This window comes from Triticum aestivum, chromosome 4D (genome assembly GCF_018294505.1).
Source record: "Triticum aestivum cultivar Chinese Spring chromosome 4D, IWGSC CS RefSeq v2.1, whole genome shotgun sequence".
In the NCBI taxonomy this organism is placed as follows: domain Eukaryota; kingdom Viridiplantae; phylum Streptophyta; class Magnoliopsida; order Poales; family Poaceae; genus Triticum; species Triticum aestivum.
The window spans coordinates 416417645-416425728 of record NC_057805.1 but is presented as its reverse complement, the minus strand read 5'-3'; positions in this window follow the sequence as shown (position 1 = coordinate 416425728).

Genomic DNA, 8084 nt, shown 5'->3' with positions numbered 1-8084 from the left:
TGAACACAGATATGATATAAGTACTTCGGTACATACAATCATTATACATAAAATTCTTTTACCCAAGTCACTTGGGGGCTCTTAAATTTGCATGAGCCGTTTTACAATAATTTTTTCTTCTCAGTCGCTGCAAAGTCTTTTTCTATCACTCCTTTTTCGACGCGAGTGTGTGGTCAATAGCCGGGTAGCCTGATTTCTCTCTCAAGCCGCTCGAGTTTTAGTTCACTAAACTGGCCTCACGAGAAACACTCTGCCTTCGGGATAGGGAGGTTGAAGGCGAAGGCTGACCCGCTTGAAGTCTTGAGATAGGATGTGTCATGTTAAAGCACAACAGAAGCACCTTTTTTTTCTCTAAGACCAATTTTTTGGATTGGCACCGAACACTTGATCTAGTTCGGACGTCAAGTTTTTCCTGAGGTTTTTTGGTTTTCCAAGCCTATGGCACTTTTAAACAATTTGTGTGTTTTCAGCATTAGTCTCGCAGTGCAACGCCGGACACCTTTAGAGGTTCGGCAAAAACATTCTCGGATATTGCTTTATATGCATCAGTTTCGAATTGTGTCTTCGGTCAATAGTTGGGTTGCCCGGCTCCTGTGCTTGCCTCCTACGTTCCGCTTTGTTCGGCTAGGTGTGCAAAGAGAGAACCACTGCGATTGTGCTTCCAGCTCGCATGGTTAAGCACCTCAGTGGAGAAAGCCGAAAACTGACTGTCACAATAAGCGCAAACCGGTCAGCGATCCGATGACTGTGTCAAATGACAGACCATTCATAACATTGGCCGAAGTGTTTACGGCTTGACATCGACTGTCGCCGAACACTAACCGGGGGCTACTAGCTAGCCTCCCAACTTTAAGCTCCTATGACTAAGTGAAAGTTATAAAGCCCGCATATCTGATTGCCTCGTTTCCGCTAACACAACCGCCTCAGGGCACCGAGACGTCGCTAAGGGTTGTCTTGTTATTACGGAAACAACCTGCGTAGTATCTACAAAGGGGTAGAAGCCGACGATGGGCCACCTTCAACTGATAAACGGTCGCAACGGAGTCAAAGTAAACATATCATCGGCATTTGCATTTAATATACGACGGCCGCTTTCCGTAATCATCGTTATAAAGCCATAAATATGCATCAATTTGACTTAAGATTTTGGCCAAGCTGGGTTGCCTGGCTCCTGTGCTTACCCCTACGTTCCTGATTATTCGGCTAGGCGGTAAAGGGAGCACCTCTGTGATTGTTACTACCGGGTCATCCGAGTTAGTACCTCAGACTGGGTGAAGCCGAAAGCTAGCGATCTTAAAATTGGTCGGCAACGACGGAAGTGAAAATTTAGGTTCTCGAAGGACCACATAGTTCGGGAACTTTCCCCAAACTAAATCCTCAATATCCGCATTGATCGGAGGTGAGGTTTGATGATCATGCTTAGCATGACAACCCAAAGAAAGGAACCGATAGCGGGACTATTTTCTTTGGAAGACGTTTCTTACGTTAAAAAGTAATATAACATATCTCTTCGCGTACCTTTGTTTATAAAACCGTATGGCCGGATTGCCTTGTTTGCCGTAAATCTTTGCCCTCATAAAGGCTTTATAAAGTAGGGCAAACACTGCTCGGTTGCTGGCTGAGGAGGTTGAAGCTGATGGTCGGTCAACGAAGTTTTGTACAATGCAGATCCGAGCATTAATGATGTAAAGTACTTGGATACATAGAATCATTACACATAATTTGTGATTTTACTCTGGATATTGATCCTTAATTCGGCCACCCGTGCCCACATTAAGGCTCGGGGGCTACTGGGCTTCGGGCTTATCATTTATTAATATTAAAGGGACACATCAATCCCCTGATCTGGTGTTGCCACCCGACCAGTGTCTCGGGGGCTACTGCATTGCCTATTCAATGCAGAAAATTCAAAGTGCTCAGTGTTCGGCTTGACCGAACTATGCGCAAACGCGTCTTCGGACAACAGTAGGTACCATATGGACCTATCCAACATCAAGCTAGTATATTACGGTGACTTATCAAAACTCCCTCTCAAGGGTCCGTTCGCCGATCACTATCTCCTCTAAAGTGCATCTCGAAATTTTAGGCCGACACACACCTTGAGGGCTACTGGCTATATATCTCGTCAGTAAGTAAATTGCATCAATCAGAAATAAAATCCACAAACAATCAGCCCAAGTCCGAGGTGGTGCGTCATCTTGGAAGCAGTCCGGCATAAAGCTCAGATGCAAGCGGCTGGCTCTATAGAGGGCATGTCCGGCACTAAGCTCGGCTAGCCCCCTTCAAACTCCTTCAACTTTTTTTAACCAAGGTGAGCTATGACACCTCGGATATAGTCCGGCGTTGGAGCTTGGACATAGTCCGGCGTTAGAGCTTGGACATAGTCATGCGTTGGAGCTCGGATGCAGTCCGGCATTGGAGCTCGGCTGTAAAAAAACTCTTCGAATACCTTCCGGCGTTGGAGCTCGGAAGCGGTCTGGCGTTGGAGCTCGGCTGCAACAAATACCTCGAATGCAGTCCGACATTGGAGCTCGGAAGCAAGAGGACACTGCCGCCCGGGAACAACTTCATACCCGAGGTGTGGCATAAAAATAACAAGGCATTGATAAAGGCCAGAAACTTAAAGGGGCTCCTCGGATACCCGACGAGTAAACTCTTCGAATGCACTTTGGCAATCCTCAAGATCGAAGATGAGAAGATTTGTTGAACCAGTTTTCAAGACCGACGACCAAAGATGAAGAACAGTTCGGAAGAATCAAGGAGTGTCCCCAACTTGAAGACCGGTTCAGGGGGCTACTGATGGTGTCCTGGACTAGGGGGTACTCACCACGTCGTCTCCCGATCAGTTAGATTGGGCCGAGGACCCCCATGGCCGTATACTCATGGGCCATTTCGGACAGCCTCTACCGCATACAAGGAAGACTCCACAAGACTTGGCGCCCAAGGCGAGGACTCTCCTAAACCCTAGGCCTCCGGTGTGTTATATAAACCGAGGTCAGGCTAGTCAATAGACAATTTGATATTCATTAGATCAATCTCGTGGTAGATACGTGTACTCTGTACTACACCCATATGAATACAATCAAAAGCAGCATGTAGGGTATTATCTCATCAAGAGAGCCCGAAGCTGGGTAAAACCCCATGTCCATGTTACCATCACTCCAAGACGCCTAGCTTAGGACCCCTACTACGAGATACGCCGGGTATTGAACCGACACCGGTGACGATGGAGATCATGACGGTACTTTGGAGATGGAGATCAAAGGCACAAGATGATGATGGCCATATCATGTCACATATTTTGATTGCATGTGATGTTTATCCTTTATGCATCTTATTTTGCTTAGTTAGGCGGTAGCATTATAAGATGATCTCTCACAAAAATTTCAAGGTATAAGTGTTCTCCCTGAGTATGCACCGTTGCGACAGTTCTTCGTGCTGAGACACCACGTGATGATCGGGAGTGATAAGCTCTACGTTCACATACAACGGGTGCAAGCCAGTTTTGCAGACGCAGAATACTCGGGTTAAACTTGACGAGCCTAGTGTCGGTGTCAAAACCAGCGGATCTCGGGTAGGGGGTCCCGAACTGTGCGTCTAGGATCGATGGTAACAGGATGTAACGCCCACGATGCGGCTATATCTCCCACGTGTCGAGGCACGACTTAGAGGCATAACCGCATAGTGGTTTTGTCGCAAGAAGGGTCATCTTCACACAATCCCATGTAATGAACAAGAATGGGATAAAGAGTTGGCTTACAATCGCCACTTCACACAATACATAAATATAATTCATACATCATTCAAAATACACACATAGACCGACTACGGTCAAGATCCAGATGAAAATAAGATAACCCCAAATGCTAGATCCCCGATCGTCCCAACTGGGCTCCACTGCTGATCATCAGGAAAAGACACATAGTAACGACCACGTTCCTCATCGAACTCCCACTTGAGATCGATCCCATCATCTGCACTGGCATCGTCGGCACCTGCAACTGTTTTGGTAGAATCTGTGAGTCACGAGGACTCAGCAATCTCACACCCGCGAGATCAAAACTATTGAAGCTTATAGGAAAGGATGGTGTAATGAGGTGGAACTGCAGCGGAAACAAGCATATATGGTGGCTAACATACGCAAGAGAGAGCGAGAAGAGAAGCAACGGAACGGTCGTCATCTAGAAATGATCAAGAAGTGATCCTGAACTCCGACTTACGTCATACATAACTCAGACCGTGTTCACTTCCCGGACTCCGTCGAGAAGAGACCATCACGGCTACACACACAGTTGATGTATTTTAACTGGGTCAAGTGACAAGTTCTCTACAACCGGACATTAACAAATTCCCATCTGCCTCATAACCGCGGGCACGGCTTTCGAAAGATAATACCCTGCAGGGGTGTCCCAACTTAGCCCATCATAAGCTCTCACGGTCAACGAAGGATAAACCTTCTCCCGGAAAAACCCGATCAGTCTCGGAATCCCGGTCTACAAGACATTTCGACAATGGTAAAACAAGACCAGCAAAGCCACCCGAATGTGCCGACAAATCCCGATAGGAGCTGCGCATATCTCGTTCTCAGGGCACACCGGATTGTCCAAGCTTCCGATAGGCCAGACCAGAGTTGCCCCTGGTGGCCACCGGCGACTGACAGGTTGGACCAATACTCAGAGGAGCACTGGCCCGGGGGGTTTAAATAAAGATGACCCTCGGGCTCTAGAAAACCCGGGGAAAAAAGGCTTAGGTCGCAAATGGTAAAACCAAGGTTGGGCCTTGCTGGAGGAGTTTTATTCAAGGCGAACTGTCAAGGGGGTCCCATAAATCACCCGACCGCGTAAGGAACGCAAACTCAAGGAACATAATACCGGTATGACAGAAACTAGGGCGGCAATAGTGGAACAAAACACCAGGCATAAGGCCGAGCCTTCCACCCTTTACCAAATATATATAGATGCATTAATTAAATAAGAGAATATTGTCATATCCCAACATATCCATGTTCCAACATGGAACAAACTTCAACTTCACCTGCAACTAGCAACGCTATAAGAGGGGCTGAGCAAAAGCGGTAACATAGCCAAACAACGGTTTGCTAGGAAAGGATGGTTAGGGGCTGACATGGCAATATGGGAGACATGATATAGCAAGTGATAGGTAACGCGGCATGGCAATAGAGCGAACAACTAGCAAATCAAAGATAGAAGTGATTTCGAGGGGTGGTCATCTTGCCTGCAAGGTTCTCAGAGTTGTCGAAAGCTTGATCCTCGTAAGCGTACTCAACAGGTTCCTCGTTCACGAACTCATCTCCCGGCTCTACCCAAGACAATAACACAAGCAAAGGAACCACAATCAATCACGAGAAATGCACAAGCAACATGATGCAAGACATGTAAGATATGCAAGATATGATATGCGATGCATATGCGTGCTCCGGAAGGAAAATGATGAACAAGGCAGTAACTTGGCAAACCAAGCATGCCACTGGAAAGATGAGATGATTTCGGTCGAAATCGATATATAGATCACCGGAAACGGATGCACGGTTTGCAAATGGCAAGCAAAACAAGAATGACACGAATCTGCGATTAACAGCATGATAGCACTTAAAATGCAACAAGCAACAATGCTACAGAACTCCAACATAGCAACAAAGCATATGGAAGTAATCTACAGGAGATGCTTGACAAAAGATGAACACTGAGCTACGGCTAGATCACAACATAACAAGCTCAAACAAGCATGGCAAAAGTGCAAATGTTAACAGGTTCACAGACTTGGTGAAATTACTGGACATGGCAGAAAAACAGCATCAGGTAGCGATGTTCAGAGCACGAAATCAACATGCCACAGGAACTTAACATGGCCAAAAAAGGCATGGCAGTATTCTACTAAATGCATATGACAATAGTTCCTTACTGACCATAAGCCAAAAAGGACCAGAAGATATGATCGCAAGCATCTAAACATAGCAAGTTTCGTTATCAGGTTCTTTTCAGACTTGGCAGAAAACAGAGCATGGCAGAAACAATAATATGAGGGCATCTTTGTGAGCTTGATGCACTCACCACAAAGCAATGTATGACAAAAATAGCATACCTACAGCAAGATGGCATGTTTATGAAGGTATACATGGCAAGAACAAAAGCATACCATGTATGGATCAACTACAACAAGCTTGGCAAAAATGAATATCATGTTAAGAATCTGCCAGAAATATTTTATAGCAAAAGTAGAGCAAGATTGAGTCATGCTACGGCACCACATAATTGCAAAAAAGGGCAGGAATGGATCAATTGCAACTATATCTACAAAACATCCTTACTGAACATCTCCAAAATATGGATGGATCTCTCAGTAGCATCAAGTTAACATGGCAACAAAATAACAGCAGACAAGGACTTAGAGAAATCACTAAGTCTCTGAAATCAGAAACATTATGGAGCCTAGTTTGCATGCTTGTGCTAGTCACCACAGAGATCACAAAAATACATGGCATACACCACTGGAAAGATAGCACGGCATACAACAAAACACATGTAGAGCTCATGCCCATAAGATGCACAGATAAAATGATACAAAAATGACAAATCTCCAAGTTCTGTTAAGAACCAGCAGATAACAGCAACTAGCCCTCTTGCAACAGAGATTTGGGCATCAAGATGACCTTTAATGAACATGGTGCAATTGAACAAATTGTAGAGCATCGTGAGACGAACAATTAGGCATATTACACGCGCGAAACGGAGCTATGTACAGAGAGTTATGCAATGATGAACATGGGCATATGAAGTGAAAAAGCAAAAAAACTTAGGAAAAACGAGGGGGTCTCGGGTCAACCTCGTTGCCCAGATCTGAAACCAGATCGGGGGAGCTCGGGCTCGGCTCGCCGGCCGGAGGAGGAGGCGCGGGGACGCCGGCGGGGCGGTGGAGGGAGAGGCGAGGAGGAGCTCGGGCGGCGGCCGGAGGAGGAGGCGGCGGCGGGCGACGGCGAGGCGGCGGGCCGGCCGGCGCGCGGTGGCGACGGCGGCGGCCGGTCGGCGGCGGCGGGGAAGGCCGCGGCGGCGCGAGGAGGAGGGCGCCGGCTCGGAGGAGACGGGCGGCGGACGGGCCGCGCGGGTCCGCTACGGGCCCGGCGGGCCGGCGGTGGGTGGCGGCGGAGCGGGACAGGTGGCGCGACGCGGTTGGCCGGGCGGCGGCGGCGACTTCGTCCGGCGCCGGGCGGACGTGTCCGGCGCGCGGAGGGACGAAGGTTAGGGTTTCGTCTGCGATTCGTTTTCGGGAGGGGAAGAGTATATATAGGTAGAGGGAGCTAGGAGAGTCCAAATGAGGTGCGGTTGTCGCCCACACGTCGTGATCGAACGACCTAGAGAATGGAAGAGAGTTTGGTGGGTTTTGGGCTGTTTAGAGAGGGGGTTTTGCTGCAACACACAAATGGACTTTGCGGATGCCTGGTTAACCGTTGGAGTACCAAACGACCTCCGAATGGAACGAAACTTGACCGGTGCTCTCCGGGTGGTATACCAAGGCCACTTGACAAGCCTCGGTCCATTCCGAGAACGTTTGACACCCGCTCACGAAAGAAAACAAGAGGGGTGCGCCGGAGGAGATAGGAGCGCCGGATTGCAAGACGGACAACGGGGGAAATGCTCGGATGCATGAGACGAACACGTATGCAAATGCAATGCACATGATGACATGATATGATATGCGTGACATGAACAAAATGCAAAACAAAAGACAAAACTCGACCACGAAGGGAATATCATAACACATAGCCGAAAATGGCAAGAGTCGGAGTTACAAATATGGAAAGATACATGCGGGGTGTTACACAGGAGACGGGGGACACGATGTTTACCCAGGTTCGGGCGCTCTCTATGGAGGTAATACCCTACTTCCTCCTTGATTGATCTTGATGAATATGAATATTACAAGAGTTGATCTACCACGAGATCATAATGGCTAAACCCTAGAAGTCTAGCTTGTATGACTATGGTAATGAATGTATCCTATCCGGACTACGCCCTCCGGTTTATATAGACACCGGAGGGATCTAGGGTTACATAGAGTCGGTTGCA